Raw genomic sequence first — 15,555 nt, forward strand, 5'->3', positions numbered from 1 at the left:
ACATGTATTTTTTTAAAAAAAGAAGAGAAATATATACATTATTTAATCTCTACAGTATGTTTTATACCTAAATTAATATTTTAAATTTACCATCCTTTTCAGGAGGCTATCTAATTTGGTAAGGTATTGCTGGGCTAGGTTGGTTGGGTACACATCTGACCTCTAAATCCTGACATAGTCCTGACAAGGTCTGTGTGGGTTTAGCCAGTTAGAAAATCTCTGCATATACACAAGGGAGACAATGTCTGCTTTGTTCTTGGTGGCAGCCTGAAGACTTGGCATTTTACCTGGCATGTGCTGGATGCTTAATAAGGACTTGTGGACTGAAGGATTCTCGTGTTTTCTCTCTGCAAGTAGACAATAGTGCCCACACTTGCTACATCACAAGGTACTTATAAAGCATTATTCAGTTGTGAACCTTTAGTTACTCTACACTTCATACATTTAATACTGCAATTTGTTCACTCTTTATTACTACTGAATGTGAATCCATTTTAGATTCAATATCGCAAATGTATATCTATATATACATACATAACATATATATTTAGTGTTCTCCAATGTATCTTCTAATCAATAATTTTCTTTATTAAAATATTTTAAAGAAATGCAATTACATCATGCAATTGAAATCTATTTTCAATTTATTGGACAATTTTGCACATTGATTCATCCACAATCCACAAAGCCAGCTCCCATATGTGGAAAACATAATTAATTTGAGAGTGAGCAGGGCTTCAGCAAGAAGATCAAAGTGAGCAACTGCTATTTCCATAACACTGATTTCTTCCTTTTGGCGTAATGCATTTGGCATATGGATCTGTGTCTTCCCCTCCTGTTAAGATCTGGAACATCCCTCTGCTGCTATCTACATCAGAAGCTCCTGGCAAGTACAATGTGGTCCACTCAGGGACCTGGGCATAGCACCCTTTGTGCATATTTCTTTTCATTTCTCTCTACATATGCTATGGACTGAATATTTGTGTATGCCCTAAATTCATATGTTGAAATCCTAATTCATAATGTGATGGTGTTAGGATATGGGGTCTTTGGAAGGTAATTAGGTCATGAGAATGGAGCCCTCCTGAATGGGATTGGTGCCCTTATAAAAAGACACAAATAAGTTTGCTTTCTCTCTCTATGCAGTCTATGGAGTGAGGACACAGGGAGAAGCTGGCTGTCTGTAAGCCAGGAAGCAGCCTCTCACCAGACACTGGATTTGCTGACACCTTGATCTTGGACTTCCAGCCTCCACAACTGTGAGAAATAAAAATCTGTTTTTCAGCCACCCAGTCTATGGTATTTTGTTACAGCAATCCAAATGGAGTAAGACAATGTACTACCATTTTTTGTTAGCTATATGACCCCCAGGAATTCAAAACAGGAGATTATATTTGTATTCCAAAACGCCCTCTAAATTTAAAACTGTGTCTAGTTTCTAGTAGGCTTTTAGTAGGAGAATGTTGTAGAGGTGAATGAGTGCAAGACTTAACTTTCTTCCCATTTCCTTAGTCCTCAACCCCACCTCAGCCCTACTCTCAACCCTAGTCCATGGGTTTTAGTAGTTACACTTTAGTAACTTACACTTCCCCATCATCATAGCTCCTGAGGAGTACTTAATAAGAGGATGACATTATTCCAAACTGGTAATATATGGGATAATTTCTCTGAAAACAAGAAATTTTTCTTATATTCTGAAACTACATATATGTTTTCAGGTCCACAAAGAAAATGTGAAAACCTCCAATAAGAACAATGCTAAATACTTAAAAACTGGTGTTAACCATGCAAGCTATCAAGTTCAAAACAGCATAAATTGTATTTTAAAGTCTGTTTTTTTAAGCAAATAACTTTCCTTCTGGGATTTAATGGTAATATTGGAGAAACCATGGAAGACCTATCATTCCTGGTCACAGTCATTGCATTTGATCTTGCAAACATTATTTCAGCAGCCTGTGTTCAGCTGATTTTGTTTTCTTCTCATCATGGCCTAACTTTCCTGTATTGAGCTTTTAATCTTTGAACCATAATAACTCAAATGGATGATGTTCAAAAAGCCATGTTTGAGGCCACATGTGTTGATAAAAGTGATTTCTGAGTTTTGAGGCTTCTGTGTTTCAATCCATCTTCAGGGAACTGAGGCCTACCTTAAATATGAACTGCCAAAAAGATATTACAGATACTATACATGTAAAACTTAACATGTACACTACCTTGCTTCCTTCAAATATATTTAATTATTGGGTGAATTGATCCACAAAATATATCTCTGACTTTAATGACATTGAAGTATACAGATCTCTGTGCTTATAGATACATACATACATACACACTATATACACACACACAGCAGCAAGACTTTTCTTGGCATAATACTTAATGTTGTTACATGGGAGACAATTTATTAACATAAAAATGCTATATTATAAGTCACAGAAACTATTAGAAATATAAGTTAAGTGTCTGGATGTGGCAAAGTAAGCTGAAATCTTAATTCATTGCATTTAAATAAGCAAAAGAAAATAAGCAGATTAGAAAACATTTATGCACCTGGAATAGAAGAGATGCATCTAGGCCATAAATAAATGGATAAAGACTCATCCAATTGAAAAATAGATATATAAATTAACACAGCAGACTACACTCTATTCAACATATTAGTATAAGTACAGAAGGCAAAATTGCAAGCAATTAGCAGTGCATTGATAATAAGTAAATATTTTAAGTCAGAAAATAATTTTGAATGTATTGTGCTTCTGTATATTACCTTTCTGCAAATGGAAAGCACTTAATATATGTAATTGGACATATATTGCATTGTTGTGAATATTTATGTTTAAAATAAATATATTAGGCTATATATATGGAACTGAATTTATTATATCCTAACGTGCTTTGTGTTGTCTTATGCTGTGTTTCAGGTTTCAAGTTAGCATCTCATATTCTCTAGGCTAGATCACCTTAGAAGCCAGTTGTTCAGTGGGGCAGTGATGTCCAGTTTAACCTTATCTCAATCAAAGATGCCTCCAGAGTTGCAGGAAAGCAATATGTCTGAATGTCTCTGGGTAAAGAGCTCTGATTCCTTAGCAAATAGATCATGGGAGACAAGTTATCCTGGAAGCTCTGTATTTTATTAGTCATCTTAAACACCAAATTGCTAACTAAAGTATCAAGACTAAGTGCTTCTTTCAGAATATCTCTGAGAAGTTCATGTCAGCAACTTCAAAAATCAAAGAACGATTAGGTATAGAGCAAGAAAAGAGGGAGATGGATCCAGACGGCAGAGTAAGAGGATGTGGAGTTCACCTCCCCCCACTAACATATCAAAAATACATCTACATGTGGAAAATTTCTCACTGAAAACTAACTGGAAACTGGCAGAAGGACTCCTTTACAACCAAGGCTGTGAGAAAGGTCCACATATAATTGCGCAGGAAGGGAAGAAAAGCGATCAGTTTGGGACCTGTGCTCCCCGGGAGGAGACTCAGAGGAAAGGGAGAATACAAAGGTGAGCACACTGGGGAGTGAGAGGTGAGAGCCACAGACTGGGTGCCTGGGTCCTGGGGTCCTATGTGGGGAAGACCAGCTGCCTTGGCTGGTTGGAGGACCTCTGGGACAGGCAGGAGGGCTGTGGGAAGGATGGACTCTGATGGTGAGGAGTGTGCTCACTGGCTCGCTCTCGAGGCAGGACTGAGAGGGCAGAGAGAGGACTGCTCTGGAGCTGCTGGGTTTCCCATGACCACCTCCGCGTGTGCCCCAGACCGAGCCAGGCAAACACTCTGGCGATGCTGAGCGTATTTTCATGTGTCTCTTGGCCATCTGTATACTGTTGGTGGGAATGTAAACTGGTGCAGCCACTGTGGAAAACAGTATGGAGGTTTCTCAAAAAACTAAAACTAGGACTGCCATATGACCAAGCAATTCCACTACTGGGTATATATCCCAAAACACCAAAAACACTAATTCGAAAAGATACATGCACCCCAAGGTTCATAGCAGCATTACTTACCATTGCCAAAACATTATGGAACAACTTAAGTGTCCATCAATGGACGATTGGACAAAGAAGATGTGGGATATTACTCAGCCATAAAAAATAATGAAATTCTGCCATTTGCAACAATGTGAATGGACCTAGGAAATATTACGCTTAGTGAAATAAGTCAGACAGAGAAAGACAAATACTGTATGATATCACTTATATGTGGAATCTAAAAAATAAAACAAAGGAATGTATGTAGCAAAACAGAAACAGACTCACAGATATAGAAAGCAAACTAGTGGTTACCAGAGTGGAGAGGGAAATGGGGCAAGATAGACATATGGGATTAAGAGATACAAACTACTATGTATAAAATAGACATGCAACAAGGATATATTATTGTACAGCACAGGGAATCATAGTCATTATCTTGTAACAACTTTCAATTAACTATAATCTGTAAAAATACTGAAACACTATGCTGTACACCTGAAACTAACATAATATTGTAAATTAGCTATACTTCAACTTAAAAAAGAACAAGAAAAGAGAACTGGCAGGAAAAAAAGAAAATATGTAAGCAAAATAATAGGTTTTTTAAAAGGATTGAAGTGTTCAATACATATCCTAATATTTTCTCTAGTCCATTTAATGTTCTGTATAGATTCTTTAAAAGCAAACAAAACAACAACAATGTTAATTTCTTATTTCCCTCAGAGATGGCTCCACTGCCCTTTTTGGAAGGTTCACATTTCTTACAGTCATATTTAGTGTCCAAATGCATGTTTTGCAGACAAGTAGAGAGGCTCCGTTAATTATGTACTGGCTTTGCATTTTCTATGTTAAATCAGTCGAAGACATGAACTGGAAAGTTTTCTTCAATAAAAAGAAAACAAGGCAAAGATCAAAATGGATATGTCTGGTGTGTTTTCCTCAAGCATAGCAGGGTGAATCCTTTCTTCCTATATAACTCTAATTTTGTATGTCTGTCAATATTTTCAAGGTCTTAAAGAAGAGCATTATTAAAAGATTAGAAATTCCCACAAGAAAAACAAAAACAAGATTCAATACAGTCAACTAAATTCAGTGTTCTGAAATTGCTGATTTAGAATTATCATGGGTCAGGAAAAAAAACAAACCAAGTTTGAAACAAAGTAAGCTGCTTTCATGAAATATGAGTGTAAATAAGCCTGAGGTTTATTTTATTTTACACGATGTGTGTCATTAAAATCTTGCACGTGGAAAGTGCACTCTGAGTGTACGGGGGACAAGAGGAGAAGCAGCAGCAGAAGAAAGGGAAGGTCACCAGGGCCAGGCTGGGAAGCTTGTCTCAGAAGAAGGGCTATTGAGCCTTGGGGATCTGCAATCCTCATGGCATCTTGCCAGAGATCAGTCTTTGTTTCTTTCCCCCTACCCTCAGGAACTGCCTTCTGTTTTGGAACTGGAGGAGCAGCCATTCTTCCATCAGCAAATAAGGTAGTTATATTAACTCTGAGGCTATATTCACCTTTGTAGCCCTACCTGGGACCCCCTACAGTCCTGTGTCTAGACCGATGCCTGTGCACAATATTCCTCAATTTAAGTGTGTTTTTAAGTTGAAATGAATTCCATGACTCTCCACCATTTGCTCTTTTGAGCCTTGTGTATCACTTCCTTGCCCATCTATACTATCCCTGCGATCACACACTATTGCTCACCGTCATCCTTTTCTAAAAAGTTATGAAAAACTTATGCATATAATAATTATATAAATAATGTTACCCACCACCCCACTGAATACATATCTACTATTTCCAAAATAGGTGAACCTTTCAGTGTAACCTTTCCTTAATCACATGTCCCTTCATCCTCAGGGAGCTCCAGATGTCAGCAATGTCCCCAAATGAGTCTTCATCACTCCCATTTTATAACCTTACTACTTATGTATGTATCCATCAAACCTTTTTCTTATTTTTGCATGTTTTGCACAAGATACACACACACATGCACAGACACACCATTTTATATTATTTGTATTTTTCAGTGACTAGATTTATTTTGTTAAATTGTAGCTCTGGTTTATTCACCTTCACTGTGATATTCTATCGTACGGATATACCACAAATTAGTGATCCATTTTCCATTGAAAATCTTTTAGGTTGTTTCTAGGATATCAGAATCTGTAACAATTATGCTATAAATGTTTTTGTGTAAGGATCCTTCTACACTTGGGCAAACGCGTTCTAGGGCTTTTACTTGGGTGTGGGATGGCTGGACAGCAGAGTGTGTACTTTAATTTTACTAAATAATAAAAAGTTGCTTTCCAAACTGGTTGTATTGATTTACATTCCTACGGAGAAAGTATGAGTGTTCCTGTAACTCCACATCATTGCAAACACTGAACGTTAAAAGACTTTAATTTTTACCAATCTGCATGTTAAAAGGTATGCCACTATGGTTTAAGTTTACAATTCCCTGATTGCTGTTGGAGTAAACATCTTTTTTATGCCATTGCTCCACAGACTCCTTCCTGACAATATACTCCCCATGGGGGCATGGGAGGCCAGCTCTTTCTCTAGAAGTGGTTCAGTTCTCATAGGATTTTATTCTCTCAGACCAAAGCAGTTAATCCATACACAAGCACATGACTCAAATGCTCTCCTGATTTTTGCTCTAAGTTTTAAAAAAGAGGCACATTCTTCTTTGAGATCAGACACTGAGCATGATATAAACTTGAAGCTTTTAGCTGTACTTCCAACATGGAGAAAGTCTGCCTGAGAAATCAGCCAATCAGTGAAAGGGAGAAAAAAAAGAAGAGAAAGAGAAGGACAGAGAGACATTCCTGAAACTACTGCTTAAATAGTCAGATCCAGTCAGAAACGAATGAATCAAGCTCTGAACTTTCCAATTTTAGAAATCAATAAATTACTCACTGACCCCACTCATTTTGAAGAGTTCATAAATTTTGAATTGGGTTTCCTTTAGCTGAATTCTTTTACTCTTTATTTTCTTCTTTAAGTTTCTATGTATTCTCCTTTCCGTCATGTTCATCTTTATTAAACAGAAATTCTGGGAATGTTCCACCTTTTAAGTATCACTGAATTTCCCCACAAAAAATTCATCAGTCTTTAATTAAAAGGAAAAAAATATGCTCTGTACCTCTAAATTAAAAAGCATTAATAATATATCAAATGTTACTTCATAACGACAAAAAATTGATTCACCATGAATATTTAGCAATTTAAATTATTATAGATGTAGAAACATGATGTCAAAACAAAGCAACATTTGACAAAACTACAAGAAAAACTAGCCAATTGCAGATTCTTGACAGATTATAAAATCTTTTCTCAGTAACACAGCAAAAAAAAAAAAAAAATAATGGGACAATTAAAACATTTTTATCAATGTTGGCATATTGGTCGTGCATTGAATCCTTAATCTAAATACTTTAGGGACTTCCCTGGTGGTCCAGTGATTAAGACTCTGTACTTCCAATGCAGGGGGCATGGTTTTGTTCCCTGGGCAGGGAACTAAGATCTCACGTGACGCACAGTGTGGCCAAAAAAAAAAAAAAAACCCAAATATATATATGCATATATAAATAAAATAAATACTTTAAAGTGCTCCTTTTCAATTGAATATTTTTTCCATTTTATTGGAATATAATTGTCTACTACATTATATAAGTATAAAGTTTTCAGCAAAATGACTTATATATATTGGGGAATAATTGAATATTTTATTTGACTATTTTATCTCAACCTACTCTATTAAATACCTTAAAAAGTGTATCATTACTCTGACTTAATGCAAATCTTAACAGATTACAGCATGAAAATTATAGAGATTTTTATCTGACCACATTGCAATCAATCTTAAATAACAAAAGTTAACTGATATATCCCCATATGTTTAGAAATCTTAAAACACACATTAAAATAAGCACTGGGCAAAATTCTAATAATAGTTGAAATTAGAAAGTGTTCCAAACTAAACAATGATTACAATATTATTATCAACACTTGTAAAATACACTAAATCAGTACTTACAACAAAATGTCTAGCCTCACATAGCTATATTGGAAGAGAAGAGATGCTAAAAATTAATGATCAAACATCCCCCTATGCTGAGTAGTAGAAAACAACAGCAATAAAACAACAACAAAAATCCTCAAAATGTAGATGGAAACAAATAATGAAGGGCAGATATTAATGAAATAGAGTACAAATCTATAATACATTAGATCAATGAGGTCAAAAGTAGATTTATTACAACTAATAAAATAGACCAATTTATGGTGAAATTAATTAATAAAATATTTAAATATAACAATACATATCAGTAATAAAAAGGGACATTACTACAGATATTATAGACGTTCAAATGGTACAAATATTTTATAGCAACATTGTATCAATAAATTTGAAAATCTGTTTGACTTGAAAAAATGCCTACAAAATATTACTTACCATATTGACTTAGGAATAAACAGAAAACCTGAGCACTCCCGTTATAATATAGTACAACACAGTACAGAAATTACATAAATAGTTTAAAATCTTTACATATATACACATACAGACATGCACACACACACACACAGAAATCCTAGTCTGTGCTATTCAGGAAAGAATTAACTTGAATACAAATTACAACTCTTAATGAGAACAGAATAATACGAAACACTCCCCAACTGATTTCATGAAGCTAGCATAATTCTGACACGAAAACCTTACAGAGATAGCACACTGAGTAAAAATTACAGTATAATTATACTCATAAACAAAAAATCAAAAAGCCTAAGTAACGCATTAGCCCACCATGTTTACTCCAGGCATGTAAGAGTGGTTTATATCTGACACTCAGTAAATGTATTTAACTATCTTTGAAGTTTTAAAGAGAAAAGACAGGATTAGCTCATAGAGGTATAAAAATTTTTTGACATAATTCAACATTGTTCATAAGAAAACCATTTACCAAACTTTGTATCCTTTCCTGATAAAGGGATCCATAAAAACATATTAAACCCCTGACACTTAATAATGATGTATTGAAAGCTTTCCTTGTAACATAAGGAAGTAGAAAAGGATACCTACTATTAACAGTTATATTCAACAGTTATATTCGTTCTAGATATCATAGCCAGTGGAATACAACTAGAAAATGGTTTGATAATTTATAAGAATTGTAAAGGTAGAAACAAAACTAGATTATTCACTGATGACATAATTCTATATGTAGAAAATCCAAAGAATCCACAAAGATATTCTTAGAATTAGGAAATCAATGTATCAAAGTCTCTGAATGCAAGGTCAATATATAAATATCAATTTTATTTTAGATAATAAAAGGTAAATGATATTATGTATAACAGAATTAGATAAAACTCATCATTTTCAAATAATAAGAATTTATTTAAAGAATAACAAAGAATCTACTGAAAAATAATTAAATGATTAAGAATTTAACATACTGCTTAGATAGTCAAGAATGAGTCTTGATTCCAGGTTTTGGAACCAAGTTTAGTTTTGTATAGTCCAAAGTCTACAGGTTGTCTGTGCTGTTGTATCAGTAGATGATAAATCCTTCTTGCAATAACACTTCTATATTATACACCCTTGTCCTGGACACAAATTACACACTAAGAAGCATTCATTTACGTTGAAGTGGTATTTAAACCATGTTTTTTTCAGTCTTATATGATCCAAAGTATTAATTATCAATAATTTTAAAGTATTTATTAAATATTCACTATATTTCACAAACTAGGTTAACGCTGAGTATGTGAAAATAAAGAAGAAAAGGGTTTTGTACCCAAGGAGATTATAGTATATTAGAATTGCTAAACAATTATACAAGGCTGATAAACCAAAATCTATATTGACTGTTTGATCAGGTTTATCAGTGTTACTTCCTCATTAGAGGCATCACAATCAATGTACACATCCTCACAGGTACAACTTTAAATAGCAGCTTTAAATAGCATAGCTTTTTAAACTAAAACCACATATTTTAAAAAGAAAATGTTTTTGAAGAGAAGTGCTGTAGATTACAATTTCCCCTATGTGTGCGTAATCTCTTGTGATTTTGGATCAGTTTACTTGATGATACTACCAGAGCAACATGTGCTTAATAAAAGTATATTTCTAACTTGAAACTACCGGAAAATTCATTAGAGCACAATGAGATTTAGTATTTTCTAAAATAGAGTATCCCACCCTAATGGCTGTATGGCAACAACAACTTTATCAGTGTACATGTACGAACTAATACTAAGAGGAAGTAATTTTCTTTTTAATGAGGCTTTATAACATTTAAGTTTCATTTCAATCTATAATATCTAATCAATAGTTTAGTTACACATCCGGACTACAAACATTTTCCACTTCAAATGGTCAATCACATCAGGATTTCATTCTCTCTACTCCACTCTAATTGGTCTTATCACGATCTGGAATAAACATTTTTCAAAATTTAATAGCCATAGACCTCATCTTACAGGATCTCTCGGTAGCATCTGACTCATTCAACACGTTTTTCCTTAAAAGCTTTTTTCATTAGACTTGAGAAACCACACTCTTGGCATTTTTACTAGCTCCCTAGTCATACTTTTCCAGGCTATAGCCTTGCTTTCTTCTTTTCTTCCTATTCTCTAAACATTTACATGTCTCAGAGGTCAGAATAATGATTCTTTTTCTTTTAACATTTTTATGGGAGTATAATTGCTTTACAATGGTGCGTTAGTCTCTGATTTATAACGAAGTGAATCAGTTATACATATACATATATCCCCATATCTCTTCCCTCTTAAACTGTATTCTGTGTGAAAAGTCTCCAGAGCAAAAGAAAAATCCCAAAAAGAACGGAAGGAAATCCTCTCTATTTACTCCTCTCACTTCTCCATGCATCTGGGAGTTCTCATTCGGGATCATGGCTTTAAGTAACATGTATGTGTTGAGTCCAAGATTTCTAACATGTGCACTAATATTTACCTGGAAATCCAAGTTTATATAAACACCTTTTATAGATGTCTAAAAGGTACTGAAATATAGTTTGTCTCAATAAGAACTCCTGATTTTCACACACTTGCCAAATTATTTTTTCCTCAGTAATCTCCTCAGTGAATAGGGCCACAATTTACCCCAATCGTTTAGCTCTCTACCTTCAAGGTTTATCTCAGGTCCCACTTCCACTTTTTTTCCTCTGTGCCATTTTTTTTTTCTTCCAAGCCCCTGATACAGAAACCCAAAGAAAGAGGTAAATACATTGAAATATTTATTTTCAAAATGGAATGACAAAAGCAAAGGTAGTGAATAAAGATTGAGTCTTTTAAATTAAATTAAAATTTCTGTTAATTCAGAAACAGCATGTCTCTAACCCATTGCTTTCTTCCAGTTTAATAAAACGGCTGTCTAATGAGTTATTTAAATAAGGTAACGGGGTTTTCAGATAAATAAAATAAACAATATCTCTCTAAGATCTACTTTTCCCCTACATTCATCTTTCTAATAACATTCTTACTTTCCTTAGTCTCTGGAAAGATTTCTTGGTATCCTGAATATTTCAAAATATTCAAGAACAATTATAAATAACTAAACTGCCCCTCCGCCCAAGCTAAATTTTTGAACATACTAGTAATATTTGGGGCGAGGATATGATGAAGTCATTTATTTAATTAAATATTTGGGGAAACTTCCGATGCTTTTAGGCAGTTAACTGTGTTTCAGTAGAGATCACTTGAATTTGTTAAAAATAATTTGCAAAATGGACTTTTAGTTTTCTTATTTACTGATATCTATTACTCAGTGTGTATTCTCTTTTCATGCCTCATCTCCCCCTTTCAGAATAGGTATTTAAAAGAGTGTGTGTGTTTTTAGAGTCATCGAAAGTAACTTCCTACGCTGTTATCATCCAAATGAAGCTTTTAATTCTTTTCAACATATTGTCTTTCACTTTAATATATTTTTTTAAACTCCAAGGGAATTTTCCAATTCAAAGCACTCTTTGTTATCAGATTATCCAGCTCAATAAGAAAAAAAAGTTTTATAGCCACATGTGCAGCACATTTTAAATACTAGTCCAAATTTCCCTCACCAGCATACCTCCACCTGTCTTTCCCTGAAAATAGCTTTTTGGTGTTCAGAGAATGTAAGTAATCTGATGATGAATTTAAATGGAATATTATTAGGATATCTGAAAAACTTGTAGGGCAAATTCTTTTATCATCACTTATTTATTGCAGGCATATCTAAGAGTTGAAATTATATTTCCAAAATATTCATTCTGGATATTACTGTATATCAGAATACTCATTAGGCTGTTTCTCTTTCTGATACATGTTTGGTATGTGGTCCATGGTTAGAATGGAGATATGGGGGCTTGGGAATGCAGGTCTTTTCTATTTTTTTCTCTGCCACTCTCAAACTATGCTTCTATCTTGGAGACCAATATAGGTGCTACTGGTCATTTTAATGAGTCTCATTCTAGAGAGCAGGAAGACAGAATAAAGGGCAGGTCCATTTTTTAAAAAGACACCATCTAAAATTGTACACACCACCTTATTTATATCTCATTGGCTAGAACTCAGGCACATCTAGCTGTAAGGGAGACATATAGTCTTGAGTTGAGTAGTCATATGCCCAGCTTAGACCTGAGACTGTATTACTAAAAGAGAAGGAAAGAATAGTTATGAGGAGGGAGCAACTAACGGTATCTGTAACATCATATGAGAGCTTTTATTTCAGAAATTAATCTTGATAATTGCTCAGACTTTGGAAAACCCTAAAGTCAACGTTTATATGCATCTTTCTTACTATTCTTTTGCTACTAATGCCTAGATTCCGTATCCTGCAGGATTTCTCATCCTAATTTTAGTCGTACTAGTTAATCTAAAATAATACTGATCCCTTTGCCTATAAATGAACGAGAGTAAGGCTAACAGGAGCAGAAACCAGTTAGATTTCAGTCATATGTACTTTGTAAACACAGTATTTTGTTAACACAAAATATTTATGACTTACTGAAAAAATGCCATACAATTCATGACTTCAAAAAACAAATCACATATATAAGAAAGTACTTGCTATATCTCCTCTGAAAATTCCAACTGGGTGGTGCTTTATAGTCAAAACAGAAAATAGATAATTTTATTGTTTTTCTTTAGCAAATTACTATGTTGTCTTTTAGTACATTTTTGCATTTAAAGGAATATAAATAATAAGAAGGAAAAGAACACCGCTGTATCTATTGCTGATAGCGGTGTCCTTGATAATTAGCACCAAATATCCTCATCCAATCTGAATTTTTTTCTCAATAACACATAATTTGCATACTGTTAAACACTCTTCACTTTTTAAAATTAAATCTCCAATATTTCTTCCCATAACATGTATATTTTGGAAAAGTAATATCACATTCAGATGTTAAAATGCTTTGCTACCTCCAAGCACTCTTTAATAAAAATTACCAGTAAATTACCATGAATAAATTGCATATGATGTTTGAGCTTTTATTCCAGAATTCTATCTAAGCCTATCCTTAGTACTTTATTTCTTTTACCTGGTTCTATATTTCTTTTCTTTCGAGCTTTCATCTTCACTAATTAGATGAGAATGAAATTGATGTCAGTAGTTTCTCAATATTACCTTAATGTCATTCAAGCACTATATCTAGCTATTTAAGATATAAACTACTATAAAGGAGAACAGAAGATAGCCTTCACGGAGTACACATTTGAATTTAGAATACAATTTTCATTTTGAAAATGAAATCATCATGGCAAGCAACCTGAAAAAGTTTAATAGAACCTGAAAGAATTAAGATGTATGCTGTAAGAGACTGTACTCTCACCTATTAAAAATTAGATATATGTATATGATGGGTATGTATATATATACATATATATATTTCAGTATGCATATACTGAAAGAAATGATAATATTTTTAATTTGCCACAGTTATGTATATGCTGAGATAGCTTTTTAAATATATTAATTGTAGTTACACTGGCAGAATTAGTACTTTTTTCAAAGATCTCTTCATGGAAAACTATATCTTATAGGCTGTCAAAATCTTTTCTCCTACATTATTGTCATAAATCAAGTTTTCTTTTTTGACAAGATAATGCATTTATAGGATACAACAGTTAAAAGCATAATGTACACCAGTGAAGTCTCACTTCTACCTCTGCCCTAGAAATCCTTTTCTGCTATTTCCCCTAAGTGGAAAATTTCTGTGGTTCCTTTTGAATTTTTCTTTTAATTTTTAGCAAATAGAAGCACAGACAATTATATCTCTCTTTCTTAAACAAAATACACATTTCTACAATGTTTGTCCATTGCTTTTCCTATAACAATTGTAGTGCAATTTTAAATATTCTTTCAACTCATGACAATCTAAATGAATAAAGGGATATAATAATGCAGACACCCAAATCTGTCTAGCTTTGTCTGGTTCAACATGTGTTTATTTTATATTTGCATGAAATTATTCTGATAAGTTACGACTCCTTATAGTTTAATAAGGAAACTCCTATCTTCAACAACGTGGATTTTTATTTTATTTTTTAAAATAAATTTGTTTATTTTATTTATTTATTTTTGGCTGTGTTGGGTCTTTGTTGCTGTGCATGGGCTTTCTCTAGTTGCGGTGAGCCGGGGCTACTCTTCGTTGCGGTGCACATGTTTCTCACTGCAGTGGCTTCTCTTATTGCAGAGCACAGGCTCCAGGCGTGTGGGCTCCAGGTGCGTGGGCTCCAGTAGCTGTGGCACGTGGGCTCAGTAGTTGTGGCTCGTGGGCTCTGGAGCACAGGTTCTGTAGTTGTGGTGCACGGGCTTAGCTGCTCCACGGAATGTGCGATCTTCCCGGACCAGGGTTCGAACCCGTGTCCCCTGCATTGGCAGGTGGATTCTTAACCACTGTGCCACCAGGGAAGTTCAATAACATGTTTTATTAATCATTTTGGTGAATACACTGGTGCCATGTTAATTAAATTTTCACGTAACACAGAAAATGGAGGAATAACTACACAATCAGAATTCCAAAGGATTTTGACAAGTCATGATGGGATCAGATAATAGTTTTTAAAATAAACTTTGAGATAAATAAATTATATTTTTCGTAGGCATCAAGAGACATCCTTTGAAAAGTGACACAAAAACAGAATATGAGGGAGGAGAATTATCAACATTTGTGGGATAAAAGTGCTTTATCTGTTAGAGAACTATGCCCCATGTGTTTGAGGAGTAAACATCATCTTAGACTGTATAAATGGAAATGCAATGCTGATGAACAAGAAAGTGATCAAGCTGAACTCTGGGTTGATCAAATCATATCTGTCTGGATTGCTGCATTTTATTACAGGCTTTCTGTGATGGCTGATCGTTGGTGTGAAATAAAAATGTGACCAGAGTAAGAGCACCCCTGCTAGGGAAGAGATATAAAATTAATCAATTAGTCAATATAATAAAACTACTATCAGAAGTCTAGTGTAATCTTAGTTTGAATGAATAAGAGTGTCATATAAAGAGAGGATAAGTGTGCCACACATTTTGGTTATACATTGCTGGTGTATTCAGCTACCTTTTGAATT

General features: G+C 34.1%; 1 protein-coding gene across 3 annotated transcripts in view; it reads right to left on the reverse strand.

Moving 5' to 3' along the window:
- SGCZ (sarcoglycan zeta) overlaps window positions 1–15,555 on the reverse strand; it is a 318,224-nt gene that overhangs the window by 42,354 nt on the left and 260,315 nt on the right. The window lies entirely within an intron of this gene.

Source organism: Delphinus delphis, chromosome 21, assembly GCF_949987515.2.
Source record: "Delphinus delphis chromosome 21, mDelDel1.2, whole genome shotgun sequence".
NCBI lineage: Eukaryota > Metazoa > Chordata > Mammalia > Artiodactyla > Delphinidae > Delphinus > Delphinus delphis.